Consider the following 16885-nt stretch of genomic DNA (forward strand, 5'->3'; position numbering starts at 1 on the left):
TGAGTTTGATTGAGGAAAAAAGGCTAACGTCTGTGTGTAATGGCCAGTTGTATCAGAGGAGGATGGCTCGAGCGTATAAAAAAAAGGTTCATCCCAGGAATTTTGAAGTTGGTCAGTTGGTATTGAGACGTATCCTTCCTCATCAAGTTGAAGCAAAAGGCAAGTTCTCCCCTAACTGGCAAGGTCCTTTCATTGTGAAGAAAGTGTTGCCCAATGGAGCCCTATATTTGACAGATATTGAAGGCAAAATAGCAGAAATGGCTATCAATGCAGATGCGGTCAAAAGATACTATGTATGATATTTGATCCTTTGTTGATTTTATTGCACGTTTAGTACTTGCATTTTTGAAGATTGATATGATGAAGGCAATTTATTCTTCTATCCAAACATTATGTCATCCCTTGTTTACCCGTTTGAGCATTGTTTTATTTTTTTCTTCTTTCATATCCTTCTTTTGGAATCAAAATATAGTCAAAGATAAATGTCGAGGATAGGGGAATAAAAGAAAGAGTTCAAAAATTTTTTTAAAAAAAATCAGAACAAAGAACAAGCTGATGGAACTACGTCCGACCTGATTCTCCTCTCTCGAGAGTGAGATACGTAGGCTGCCCTATTTCGGGCTCGGTCTAACCAAATAAAGATTTAAGATTCACTCAGTCAACAAAACTGGGGCATGAGTTAATGCGTTGTTTGAGTCGATTCCAAAAGTTGTAAGTCCCACTCCCACTTCAAGTATCATTTGAGCCCCTTACCATCTTTTCTAACCTTAACCAAAAGCCAAGTTACAACCAAAGAAAGTCCTTCAGATCAATTTTTGATAATGTTAAGGCTAAGCATGCAATGGATATTTGATACATTGTGAGGTACCACTTGTCTCCCTCAGTATAAGAAATCAGGAAAGAAATACAAAATGAGAGAGTCTTATTGGTGAAAATCCCCATGGGCATCATAAGGCGATGGTGAGTTGAGAGAAATAAAAATGAGAGAGTCTTATTGGTGAAAACCCTTGCAGGCACCATAAGGCGATGATGAGTGGAGAGAAATAAAAATAAGAGAGTCTTATTGGTGAAAACCCTCACGGGCACCGTAAGGCGATGGCGAGTTCAAGAGAAAAGTGAAAAGTGAAAAAAAAAAGATTTGTTGGCGAAAGTCTTTTAAGATGTCGTCAATCGAAGGTAATGTATGAGTCCAATAGATTTGAAGAAGCGGCTCAGCGGCAAAGGCACGAACTCAACAACAAATGAGGAGTTTGGATAGGAAGATCAGGCAGCTCAATCCAAAATGCATGTCATACTCATTGGAGTTAGTTGTCGTATTCAGATAAGTTTTCTTTTGAATATGGTACATTGACCTTTTCTTTCATTTACATATTCATGCTTTTTGTCTTTTTATGTCATTTATCAAAATAAAAGTCACCATCATTTCTTTACATGTTAAGTCAAGTCTGTGTCAAAACAAGCGAGAAAGGATTTCAAAATTTACTACCAGTCTTTCCAATTATATGAGGAAAAGCCAAGGACCAGCCCAGGAAAGAAATATGATCGTAATTCAACATGAAGCAAAGGAAGTCTATTAACCGACAGGCTATTGGATTCGTGGAAGCATTCAGATTTGGGAAAAGAGTGCACCTCTGGGGCATGGTAAAATAGAAACCCATTGTTTGAGTCAGAACTCATTTTCCTCAATCTAAATCCGGGTCGATGATACGGCAAGACAGGGCAAGTGTTAACGATTTAGAACAAATATGAAAGGAATGAGTGCTGGGCAGATACCTGAGAAGCCAAGATCTGCAAACCACCACTAAGTTTTTAACTGACAAATTTTCTTTGTTGAAATAGGGGCAAATTCGCTTCACTTAATTTAGCTACCATTGGAAATGCACATCCGTGGGATTTTAATTTATGTTCAGGACCCTCTTGAAGAATGAGATTTTACTTTATGTTCAGGACCCTCCTGAAGAATGAGATTTTACTTTATGTTCAGGACCCTCCTGAAAAATGGGATTTTACTTTCTGTTCAGGACCTTCCTGAAAAATGGGATTTTACTTTATGTTCAGGACCCTCCTGAAGAATAGAATTTTACTTTATGTTCAGGACCCTCTTGAAGAATGGGATTTTACTTTATGTTTAGGACCCTCCTGAAGAATGGGATTTTACTTTCTGTTCAGGACCCTCCTGAAAAATGGGATTTTACTTTATGTTCAGGACCCTCCTAAAAAATGGGATTTTACTTTCTGTTCAGGACCCTCCTAAAAATTGGGATTATAATTTTTGATTCAGGACCCTCCTGGAAAATGGGACAACATATTCAAAAATAATAATAATAAAATACTACTTCACTATAATTTTTGGGATAATTTTCATTCTAGTTTTAATTTTGGATTTCAGGAGCCCGCCTGGAGAACAGAGTGAAGAAATAAAAGTCTAGCAACAAAGTGATGAAATAGCAAGTCAGGAGCCCGCCTGGAGAATAGGGTGAAGAAACAAAAGTCAAGCAACAAAGCAAAGCAATTGAAAGCCAAGCAACAAGTTGAAGGAAATTGCAAGTCCGGAGCCCGCCTGAAGAATAGGGTGATGAAAGTCGAGTCAAGAACCAATAGAAGTTGTATAGATAGGATTTTTGTAATTTTATTTAGGTTTTAACTTATAATTTTCATTTTTTATGTAATAACAGAGCCACTGACCAGAACCTCGATGGAAACTCACTCGACTCTCCAACTCAGTATAGTCCACCTCCTTCCAATCCTTGGAGATACTTGTCACTTGATCCCCTCATAACTGGGGTGGGTAGGATGTCCTAAATCAAGACCTGGCTTTCCTCCTTTCTCTTGTTCCGTGCTTTTAAATAGAGGTCAGGATGAAATTCTGCCTCGTTGTCTACAGCTTTGTATGAAAACACCAAGTGTTTACATCCAAAGGGGGCATGATGTAGACACGTGATTTCGTCCTCTTAAAGTTCAATTTTATTCACTTTTACCCATTTTATGTCATCCTACCGTGTACCCTCACCCGTGTGATAATCCCTCCACAAATGACAAAAATAACAATCCCCTAACTAATTTTGTCTTATCTTAGCAACCTACCCAAACAAAAATAGACACCTAACCCTTATCCCTCCAATTAAAAAACAACATCTACCTACCCTATCCTAACAAACTCTACCCCACCTCACCACTACCATATACCCCCCTCACATTTTTTACACATGGGACCACTACAATAGGAGGCCTACAGGGACAATATATAGAAAAGGAGAAAAAATAATTTAAGGGGGGTCCTTTTTTATTCTTCAGAGAGATACGCGTAGAACAAAAAAAAACAATTCATCTTCTTGACCTCACCAAAAATCATCAACACTCTCAATACACACACCATTCACAAAAATCCATCTTCTTCACTCATTCTCACAGCACACAAATCTCACATACACATACACACTGGAAGAGACGAAAGCAATAAAAAAATAAGTTGATCGAGAGAGAGAGCAACGAAGAGAGAAGAGAGTGAGGCAAGAGAGGAAGGGAGAATCAGTAGCGAGAGAGAGAGAGAGATCTGAGAGAAAGAGAGAGATTTAAGGTCGAGTTTTAGGTTATTCTGGAATGAGTCTTGAAGGTTTGGGTCACTGTTCCGGCGAGGCGAATCTAATCAGAAACGGCAAACCTCGACGGAGCCGGTGGCTATCCAGCTGATTTAGGCCCCATTGATCCAGAATCCATCTTAATTCATCGTGTTCTTTCACTGCCTGAGCTCACCGAAGCTCAGGCTACACTGATTCGGTTGTTCCGTCCTGTCGTTGGGGTTTAGGGTTCACCGGAGCTCCGGTGTAGCAAAAATACGATGAACAGCCCTCTGTTCCATCCAAATCTGCATCAAACCGTTGTTCCCGATCTTGATTTTTGTTTAATCCTCACCAAAAACACCAATTCTGGCTGTCAATCCATTCGATATTGCGTTTGGGGTGGTTTTCGTGACTAACCCATTCAATATTCGTTATTTGGTTTTCACTTTGAGGTCTTATTTTTGGTTGAAATATGTTCGGTTGGAAATTTTGAGACACTGATTGGGTTTTTTCGTTGTGGGGCTCCCTGATTCAAGGATTTCGATCTCAGATTTCTTTATTATCGACAAGGATCAGTTTCATTGAGGTCCATTTTTTCTACCGATCTTTACTTTATCTTGACTCTTTATTGATGTTGTGGGTATGGATGATTTATTTATTGTGTGTTTGGTTTGAATCTTCGTTGTTTGTTTTGTGTTTGATGTTGGCTTCGGATTATGAGATGTGATTGGAAAATCGAAGCATGCACTAATCATGTGGTTAAAAATGGATTTGGGGGTGAGAATTAAAAATTTGATATAATTGGTGATTTGGATTAGCTTGATTTCATTGTGTGTTTAACTTGAAACAAGCATTAATTGAACTTGGTAGTATCATGATACGCCGATTGGTTTAGGCAAAGGTAGGTTGGGTAGGCAAGATTTAGGATTTGTGATTGTTGAATAGTGAAATGTTTGGGGAATGGTTTTGATTTATACATTGACATCTATTGTATTAATTTGGTCGGGCAATGCCCCGAAGTTTCTGTATATATTTATTTACCGTGGAATGCCCCGAGATATCAGATACCTGGAGGACGTTCATGGTGAAGGCACGAGACGTCGGGTAGAGCATTAGTTTAGGATTAACGTAGGTTTACTTTCAGTCCCTTTCTATTTTGGGTTGTAATAATTGGACTGGACTTTACATTTTGGATTGTTTTATTTTGTTTGATTATTTGGCGTACTTTTTGTGCGGTTTATACGTTTCTTAGTGCCAAAAATAGTCGATACACTCTACCAAGCGACCATGGTTGAACCACGGGATCGAGGGGTGCCTAACACCTTCCCCTCGATCAACAGAATTCCTTAGCCGGAATCTCTGTTCGCAAACCAGTTTAAAGAGTCAAATGGTTTTGTAAAGGATTTTCTAATGGTGACTTGGCACACCAGATTATGCCAAGTGGCGACTCTGAGTAAAAAAAATGTAAATAATCCTTTTCCAAAATAAATTTTCATTTCTTGTCACTTAAATAATAAAACCCTTTCGAAACTTAAAACATGAATTTTTCGGAGTCAAAAAGGGGTGTGACAAAATACAAGAAGAGACTTCTAGAAAGAAGTCGAGTCAACACATGAAATAATATAGTGAAAAATAAAAACAATACCATACAAATCCCCAGGAACTAGTGTCATAAGTGTAGAGCATCAAAACAACATATGTTGACATATAATTTTGACCCTTGTGAGCTTCGTATTTTAAGTTTTATGGAGTAATTTGATTAGCTTTCCTTATACATAAAAAATTTAAAAATTCAAAAATAGCGACAAATAAAAATCATGTCATTTGGCGTGCTTTCATTGGTCCAAAAATACTCTTTAATTTTTGTTTGTCTTTATTTTTGTCTTGTCCATCAAGTCGTGCTTTTATATCCTACCCGCATGCACACTATAGTTAAATCATGTCATCAATCATCCCATCCATCACACCTTTTACCATGCACCCTTACAGTATCTAACAATACCCACACTAAAAGACAAAAATAATAATCCAAACAATATGTGCACCTAATATCCCCCCCCACACGCACACACAGCTCACCCTACCAAGAATTGACAAATAACCTCCTACCTACCAAACCACCTAGTGTGCCCCCTCCTCTCTCATGTTTTCCTTTCTTTTCAATAATATACATGGAGAGAGAGGGGGGATATACGACTCGGACACCTTAATCACAAAGGAGAGACAATAGTAACAATATATAGTAGGGAATGGACTCAAAAATAGGTAGAATGAGAGGAACAGAAATGGAAACAACAGCCCACGTCGCCTGGATTTTCAGGCAAAATTTTACTGAAAATGTCCTCAATGACCAAACGACCCAAAACCCACCCCACCTAAAAATATTGGTGAACTAGCTCTGGTTGTGGTCAAATCATCACAGGATAACATCAACCAAATGACCTAAAATTGGTCCCTTCATGTTAATCCCGGCGATATTTGTCGGATAAATCCCATCATCTCCATAGACCATCATCCACCTCACTGAAAAATACCTAAAATTGGCGAACAAATACCCAAAACCCTAAACTAGCAACCCAAAATCATCCCCATCAAAAACTAACCAAACCCCAATCCAATCGACCCTTCCCCTTCCCTCCTTCCTCATTCTCATTTCCAATAAAATTCATCAGAAAATGACTAAACCCTAACTCCGATCAACTTCATTTCCTCTGTTGCATGAAATCACAAAACCCAACACCAATATCACATTAACTAAACTTTATTTTCTCGTAAAATAGAGATTAGGGTCGTCCAGTCATGGAATTTTTTAGTGAGTTTTCAGTAGTCGGGTCCGTTCGTTAAGAATTGTAGTTTGAGGTTCGATGGCAAAGCATTATTGTTAATCGTGTAATTTGACACATTAAAAGCCAATCGTAGGTCCAATTCTAGCTCTTTTCCTTCTAACTTCATTGTATATAAGTGTCGTATGTGAAGAATAGTATGAATATTTGATGATCTATCGTTTGATTTCATGATAATATGGATTTGATGATGCTTAATGAGTTAACTGAATTTTATTTGGGATAAATCAATTTAGGGAGGGGGGATTATAGATTCGTCAAATTTCTATTATTTTTTTGGTTTTAGATCAATCGTCATTGCTAATTTATATCAATTTTAATAGATAGATGTATGATTAGGTCATTAAATTAGGGTAGGCAAACTTTAGGACTCGATAATTATGGTGTTTTGTTGCTTGGATGAATGATTTTCATTTTTTCAGATTATATCTCAAATGTATTCATTCACCAAAAATTCCCAAAGATATATGTATTCATTTGTCGAGGAATTCCTCATGAGATTCTTTATTTGGCGGCCAATTGTGGACAAGACCTGGGATATCGGGTAAAGCATAACCTGTGAGAGGATAGATTAATATAGATTTGTCTTTCCGTAGTTTATCTTTCATTTTGGACTATATAATTAGACTAGACATCATTTTCGTTTGCTACTCTTATTTTTTTATTTGTTGGTTTGGCTTGTGTGATTTTTGTCAGTTTATTCATCTTATAGTGTTTATTTAGACAATACAATTCAATGAAGCAATCATGTTCAAACTACAGGATTGAGGGGTGTCTAACACTTTTCCCTCAGACAACAAATTCCTTAACTGAAACCTCTATTACCAGATTATTATTTTTCAAGAGTCAAACCATTTTGGAAAGAAAATATTTTAATGGTGGCTTGGCACACCAAATCAATACCAAGTGGCGACTCTGAATTATAATTACAAAATTCTTTTTCGAAACACTTTTTCCTTTTAGTCACTTTAATATTTGAAAAACCCTTTGAACTTTAAATTTAAATTTTTTGATAAAAAGGGGTATGATAATATCTGAAATATAGAACAAAATATTTATGTCTAAATGAGAAATAAACACATCTGATAGTTAAGAGGAGGCTTGAAATTAGCTCTGAAGACCTCGATCGAACCAATATCTTGAATTACCAACTCTGGTAGGCACGAAATTAGCTCTGGGTCTCGCACTCATACTCGGATTTGCAGTGAAAGGACAAGTAGGAGTGAGTATGATCCACTTATACTCAGTAGGTATCATAGGCCAACTGAGCAAAGTAGAAAATAAAATAAGTAAAAAAATACTATAAGCACACAATCTGCAAGCAAAAAAGTTTTCAAATGTTAGCTCACACCGTCTCCACTAACACTTCTAATATATATATATATATATATATATATATATATATATATATAAATCAAGGGACAAGAATACATGAAAGTATAGATAGAAGGTAAATACATGACAGTCACTCTTAAAAAAAAATACATGATGTGCAGATGCAATGAATGCTTAAGTGAGTAATTTAAAGTTATCACATGACTTTCTATGTACACCTATCAAACCTCAATACTCTTCAAAATAGGACCAATGGGGGTTTTTCAACCTTTATACTATCTCAAATTTTAATCAATCACAATCTCATGTCTCAATCTACCCGATGGCCATATCCCTCGATCTAGTGGTTTTAAAAAAATGTCTCATTTTCTTTCAAAAATCAATGTTTCTTAATGGTGTAAATATCTCACGAATGTGTATGTACATAATGAGGATATAATGCTCACAATAAGATCAATATGAAGATATCAATTTCATCCAATATGTATATAGGTGAGCTTGAAAATCTACTCAATATGCTAATAATTCATGATATTAGTTCCAGTTGGGTACCATTAGAATAAATATGCATACAAGACATCATTAATATTATATCAATCCACAAACACGGTAATTTATCATGATAAAGGCAAACAACACTCAATAAGGCCTACAATATCTATCCAAGTCCCCACTCAGGCATCACATTAAGAAATAAGGCATTTAAATGCACAAATAAGGCTAATGATGTCAAATAAAGTCTCCACACAGGCAACATGCATTGTATAATATTATAAGTCAATAGCAACAGAATGTAAGCCCCCACACAGGCCTCACACAATATATAATAGCTCAAAAATCATGTCTCATAGTTATTTTTTCCAACTCATAGCATGCTTTACTTATTCATTAACTATCCATCCTAGTCTGAGTAAAGTTAAGTCATAACTAATCTCGAAGCATCGAAATCCAAGCCTAAAGTCCTTCGATGTGAAGCCTTTCCTTTTGAACGGCCTTGGACTCAACTACAACATTCAAATATAGAATCTAGGCGTTAAAAGAAAGCTAATGATACCCATATTGCCCACATTTAAGCTGGATCCAAAATAAGTTCAAAAATTGAGTTTGAAAATTAAAGGGGTAAAACTAAAATTTTATTTTAGAAATACAATCCCTAAGGTTAAGGAAATTTGCAAGTGAAACTACATTGAGTTAAAAACAAGGTCCAAATCGAAGAAAAATTGTTATTAAGTATTTTTGAAAAAATCCTCAAAATCTCATGTTAAAACTACGATTAAAGAGTGTTTTGATGTTATGATTCAATATAAATTAATGAAATTAAGATTATGCAGCTTACCTAAGCTCAAATGGTGGTAAAATCCTAAAAATCACTCAAACCCGAAGCTCAAAGGCCTAAAAATGATGACTAATCGTGAGATGGAATTTATATATCATCGATGGCCACTTAAGCAACTATCTGACTGTTTAAGAGACTTGAGGATCGCTAAAGCAGCCAAGCCACTTAGGTCGGCCATTGATTAAGTCGTTAGGTGCCGCTAACGCAGACGTTTATGCGACCCCTTTCCGCTAAAGCAGCTACCGCTTACGCAGTACTTTGGCCATTTATGCGGCTTCAGCAGATATCAACAAGTGTTGATTTTGTGTAAGCCAAAAATATTTTGAACGTACCCTCAAAATTTGATCGGGACTCCACAAAAATAAATCATATATGCTATCAGACTAATTTCGACGTTTCGGACTCCATGTTGATGTTAGATTTTTTTAAAAAGATCATTTTCAATAAATTAACCTTTGGTACAAGGTCGAAATGCAAACTAAAAGCTCCAAACTCTAACTAATTCTGCTCCTACCTAAATTCAATATTTTGGATCTAATCGATCTGTCGAAATCATCATTCGGCACTCGAAACACAAATATTGACTGAAGTCAACTATAGAATTTTTAAAGCTCCAAACTCTCTCAAAACCCTCCCAAAGGCATTAAGAACTCCACACCCCTAAAATCAACATGTAACAACTAAGGAGAAGGCAAAATGGTTAAATCACATAAAAAGTAAGATTTCACACTTCAAGTCATTACAAACCCAACATGAATTCACTTACTTTTATTGGGCCTTGAGTTGGTCAAGAGATTGTTAAGTAGGTTAGTAAGACCTTTCCTATGCATTTCTTAAGGGTTTTCAGGTATATATCATGCTGTATCTCAGATTTTTCAGATGATTACGCTCGATGATATGCCCTTAGCAATTTTAACATACTTATTCTTTTATATAATCTACAATGTATAGGAGATGGGGGGTGGAATAAAGTGGGAGTGTGGAGTGGAGATTATGGGGGAGTGGTTACAATGAATCGTATCGAAGAGTTGGGAGGACACAATAAATGTGGAATGTTAATTTTGGAACTTATTTTTCATGCTTTCACTTTAAAAAAGGTTATTTTCCTTATTCCTTATTTTAAAGAAATTTGTTTTTCTAGTGAAAATATATTTTTCAAAAAATTTGAAAGGAAAATTTGAAAACTTTTTTTTTTTGTCCCGAAAGACACCCTAAGTTAATTTTTTTGTTCCTCAGATACGAATTTATTGACAATACATTCCAGATCAATATAGGAGTAAATTGTTTCCTCTTAATTTAGTCAACATCATATTGTTTAATTTTATTTTATTTTTTGGTACATCGACATCACATTGTATAGGAAAACGTCAATCATTGCAATATTGTTAATTATTGTTTAATTTGCTGTTTTAATCATGAGATTTAGTGACAGCAACTGGGAATTGAAGGGCAATTAGGACAGAATAATTGAATAAAAGTTTCTAGATCATCATGGTATTTGCTTATTGTTTAATCATCACTTTTCTGTTTAATCTCTTGGAACTGCCTGAGAAATTAAGAACTCTTTACAGCACCTTAATCGACTAACAAAAGTAACAAAATAGGAGATAAAAGCAGTATTTGAGGCTTAATACATCGATTGACGACCTCCTAAACTTGCCAATGAGTTTTATTCAAATACTCGAATTACGACTTATTTTAATTGATCACCTGAATACATTATAAAGTACTTCTATTAGATACTTTCAGTTTAAATTTTGAAAATAAATAAAAAGGTTTTTATGTTCATACTCAATTGTGCTCATAACGTTAAAAAATATATATATCACTTTAAATATGTCACCTCCTCTAATAATAAGCATTAGCCTATTAAGTTGTAGAACTGAAAACTGTTTCAATTGAGAATAATGTGTATAATTATATGAGATAAAATCTTATACGTAATTAACTTAACTACCCAGCTGATAGATGATTGAAAGCACGTGCCACACGTTCTTTTAATTTCTGAATCGAAAGTTTCTAATAAATACACATTATCTAATGTGTTTAGGTATCCAATTAAAACAAACAGTGTGTCTAAATAAAATTTATGTCCAATTAAAACAGTCAGTGTGTCTAAATAAAATTTACTCACTATCAATATGTTAAACCTTCTTTTTTTAGCCTGACTCAATTAATTTAGGTGTGCGTTATGTCAAACTTATTTGGAGGAATTCACGTCTTCCAAAAAACAAAAATTCAATTTTCAATACTCAAATCCAATATCTTTTAGTACTATTAAGAATGTCATCTCACCCATTCAATAACATCATTTGCTAGAAAATTGAAGTGATTCATTAGGAACTCGCAATCAAAGTGAGACTCAATAACTAGAAGTAGGGTTGTTAATTGGGCCAGGTCGGGTCAACTCAGAACTGGCCCGTTACATTTAGCTGGTTTGTGGGTCGGGTAAGGTTTCGGGCCAGGTTAAACGGGTCGTTCCAGTTCAGAGCCCAACATTAAATTTTATTAAAACAACCCAGGACCTGTCCACTAAACCTAACCCGGTCCAACCCACCTAAACCCGATTAAAATCGGTCCAAATTTTGGTCAAAACCCAAAAGAAAATTAAAAAAAAAATTCTCCAATATACACTATATATACCCACCTATATACATTTTAAATATGTTAAATAATATATATACACTATAGATATAGTATATACTACATTAGAATTTAAAAAACATATACACATATACGCAATTACACATGTAATCGTGTATACGACTATAGGTTAGTTAAATATATATGCTACTCTAAATAAAACATCTACTACAAGATATATACTACAATATAATGATATATATACTAATTTATAAAACATAGACACATGTATACGTTAAATATATGCTACCTTATAGTCTATAGAAGATATATATAGATATATACGTACCATTCAATATATATGTACTACTTTAAATAAAACATATACTACAATATATATACTACAATATATACACACACACTATATATAGTTATATATTACTTTATAAAACATATACACGTGTATACGTTAAATATATACTACTTTAGAGTCTATATTCTATATATACACATATATACGTACCATTCAATATATATGTACTACTTTAAATAAAACATATACTACAGTATATACACACACTATATACATAATTAAATACTAATTTATAAAATATATACACATGTATACGTTAAATACATACTACTTTAGAGTCTATATTCTATATATACACATATATGCCTACCATTAAATATATGTACTACTTTAAAAAATATGCTCCATGATATATACTACAATATAATGATAGATATACTAATTTATAAAACATATACACATGTATACGTTAAATATATACTACTTTAGTTTCTATAGAAGATATATACACATATATACATACCATTCAATATATATGTACTACTTTAAGTAAAATATATATTACAATATATATACTACAATATATACACACACTATAGATATAGTTATATACTAATTTATAAAACATATACACATGTATACATTAAATATATACTACTTTACAGTCTATATTCTATATATACACATATATACGTATAATTCAATATATGTACTACTTTAAAAAAATATGCTCCAAGATATATACTACAATATAATGATATATATATACTAATTTATAAAATATATACACATGTATACGTTAAATATATACTACTTTAGAGTCTATAGAAGATATATACACATATATACGTACCATTCAATATATATATGTACTACTTTAAATAAAACATATACTACAATATATATATATACTAAAAATTACATAAATACACAACTTATGTTTCCAATATTACAAAAAATTCCAACTCCCTAAACATATTACAAAAACCCCAACATATACACAAAATGTTATGTATATGTCGGCTATGTTATGTATATTAATAGGGTGAGAGAGTAAAGTAATTTAAAAAGTGAGAGAAAGTGTAATTACTTTCAAAAGGATTGGTATTTATATTATTTATACTATATACTACAATATAATGGCCCAAACGGTCAAAAGAAAAAAAAATTTGAAAAAAAAAAGTTACCGAGCCGGTTAACCAGCGGGTTTGGTCCGGGTCCGAAAAAAATAACTCAGCTTAGGACCTAGAACCCTACAGCCCATGGGTTGACCGGGCTGGTTCATACCGAGCCAGGCCATTTTGGTGGGCCGAGTCTAGCTTGTTCAAACTGGCCCATTTGACAGGTTTAACTAGAAGTGACTAAAATAAGTTATATTTTTAGGAAAAACTACTTATAAAAACAAGTTAACTATTAGTTATTACAAAAGAACCCTATTTTGAAAAGTAATTACAAATATTTCATATTAATTACAAAAATTCCTTCCTTTTTACTGTTTCTCTCTTTTCTTTCTCATACATCCCAAACCACTGTATTTTTTTCTAATTTTATGCCCATATTTTCCGCCAAAAAACTTGCTACTGTGATTTGGGGTTTCAAATTCTTTTTACTTATCAAGCATTAATTGATCAAGTAATTAACTTCATCAATTTCTTTATTTAATTCTACAATCTTCTCTTTTCTTTTCATTCTCCCAGCAAATTCACGATTGCACCAAGATTTTGCTTGCATCCTTGGGATCTATAAAATGATTTTATTTACGTCTTCAACTAATACCATCATGTAAAATTTAAATGTTTCTTGGTGGTTTGCAATATTTTTGTGTAATTAAAGAATTTGAGGCAACTAATTGAGGACATTGTGTGTCTGTCTCTATCCTTTGGTGTTTTCTAAAGTGTTGGAAATATTTTTCAATAGTCACGGAAGATTGTCGAACTCCTTTATGTTAAACATGTTTAGTTATAAGGGTTAAAATCTCCGCGATACACGATATATTGATCTGTCGGCTTTACTTCTAATACTGAGAAGGTAAACATCGGAAAAAATTAAGTTCTCAAACCAGTATCAGCCTCGACTTTCTCTTCAGGTTTATACATCCGTTAATTCAAAATCCCTCGTCCAATTTCGCCTCCTCTTTTCCGGCACATAAGCTTTGTTGGTTGTATGGTTACATTATACTTTAGATATTTACATTATACATTAGAAAGTTTGCATCAGATATTACTTTTATATGTTGTTTATTTTATGGTCACATTATACTTTATATTTACGTTATACATTAGAAAGGTATATTTTTTATAATACTTTATTTACTTCAGTAAATGGTTTCTTATATGCGAATACCTTTTTATAATACTTTACGTTGATATAATTTGATATATGTTGGGTACATTATACTTTACAATTGTAATCTTATACATTATAATTATAACACGTTTATTTCGATTGTGTTAAGCTCATACATTTATGGTCACATTATACTTTAGATATTTACATTATACATTAGAAAATTTACATTAGATATTAGTCTTCATGTCATCCTTATAATATGTATAAGATTACATTATACAATTAGAAATCTTATATTTTACATTAGTTTTCATGATAACATCATTATACATAGACGTACTATGTATACGGTGTACACATACATGTTGAAGTATTGTATAAGGTTATCTTTTTTGTTTTTGGCAGTCTGCTGATATGTTGCTCCCTTTTTTTATTTTTTTTTGTTGCAACTTGATTTTTTTGTGATAGTTCTGATAACTTTACAAATATATATTATTGTCTAATATCGTATTGACAAAGTTTCAGCTCACCTGTTACGTATTGATAGCTCATGTAACCAAAAATTTGGAGAAGATATGAAGAATTATTTTGGAGAAGAAATTATTGGGGCATTTAGAACAAAGTTTCGGCTCACCTGTTGCATATTGATAACTCATGTAACCAAAAATTTGGAGAAGATATGAAGAATTATTTTGGAGAAGAAATTATTGGGGCATTTAGAACAAAAAACGCAATTGCAAGGAAAACAATTGTGGTGATGTTTCAGGAAATTTTTTAATTTGTATTGTAGTTTCTATTTTCAAGCCTCCATAAAATCAGCACATTAATTACTTGAGTTAATTGTGTGAGAGAATAATTGTATTTGATTTTATTTCCATAATTGTAGGTAAAACGGTTGCCTCATACATTATAGTAATGTATAAGACACAGAGTAATGTATATGTATTTTTCTAAAGTGGTCGCTTTTTTTATAGAAAAAATATTTATATTTTAATATTAATTTTAAAAAAAAATTATCAATTTTTTTTTAATTCAAAAAAGCGACCACCAATAATCACTTTTATAAATTTAATAAAATAAATTTTTTTAAAAAAGCTATATTCAATTTATTAATTTAAATAAAAGCGACCACACGTGGTCACTTTTGTATATAAATTAATTGACTAATATATATATTAAAAAGTGACCACATGTGGTCGCTTTTGTTTGAATTAATTAATTAATTTATATACAAATTTTTTGAGAAAACCAATCATAAGTTGTCGATTTATTTTTAAAAAAAATTATCATTTGAAAAATGACCACTTGTGGTCGATTTTTATTAAAATATTAAAATTTTAATAAATCATAAAATATTTATAAAAATATCCAAATAATTCAATGCAATATATATAAAAATCAGATAACTAGTTATTTATCATCACATTAACACGAATAGTATATTTCCTCAATCGTAAAGTAATATCAATGCATTTCGTAAATTAGGATGAATTTTTGGTTAATTAATTTTTAAATACGATATTATATACCTCGTATTACAGCGTGTTAATCAGATAAATTATCGATTAATTAGTTTACGCTATTACAACTTCAACAATATACCCTTGTCTACATTGATACAAGTAGTATATTTTCTCAATAGTATGATATTAACATATTATTCAAAATATTTTGAAATATAGATTCAGTTATCTAGTTTCTGATTATTGCGTACGTTAGTACACGAGATATATGTATATATACATATATTCAATTGGCTATCAACTTTGAAATACGTACTATATAAATCACATACACGATTTTATTACTCTATAATAATACAACGTATTTCACATATACTTAGATGAATTATCGGTTACTTTATCTTATGTTATTATACCTTCAAAAGTATATTATTACCTTGATCGATCGATCGTATGATATAAGCATATTCAATATATAACTAGATACACTTAGTTAGCTTTAATTTTGACTACGTACTATGTACGTCACTACACATGAGATATACATACATATATATAAATGTAAGCTTCAAACTATGTAATACGTACATCACTACATAATATATACTACATATACCTATACACACACACATACACTATCGACTATCAGATTCTAAATACGTACTATATACATCACATACATGAGTATATTACCCCATAATATAATTTGATGTATTTCATATACATATTTTAATGATTTATCGATTAATTTGATTAGATTACATTAATATAACTTCAATGTACTGTATACTACTACTTCGATCATTTTAAATCAAGGTATTCAATATATGTTTGAATATATTCTACTAGTTTTTTACTACATCGTCCATTGATCACTCCATCACACGCGCGCGCGCGCGCACACACACACTATCACGCTCTGAGACAACCCTCTGGACATCATACGGTGCTTAAGACCACAAGTGATCCCAAGCTAACCCTTATACTGACATATTGCTTGAGCTACTGATTTAATTACATAAAATTGGGAGTAATGCGTGGAAGAGATATCTTTAGTTGAACATATTCAAAACAAAACTATTTAAAATAATTACAACTCTGGTTATACAAAACAAAACTGGAATCAAATACATCAATTCTACTGGCTATCTATGAAGCCTCTA

The sequence above is a fragment of the Capsicum annuum genome, chromosome 5, assembly GCF_002878395.1.
Source record: "Capsicum annuum cultivar UCD-10X-F1 chromosome 5, UCD10Xv1.1, whole genome shotgun sequence".
NCBI lineage: Eukaryota > Viridiplantae > Streptophyta > Magnoliopsida > Solanales > Solanaceae > Capsicum > Capsicum annuum.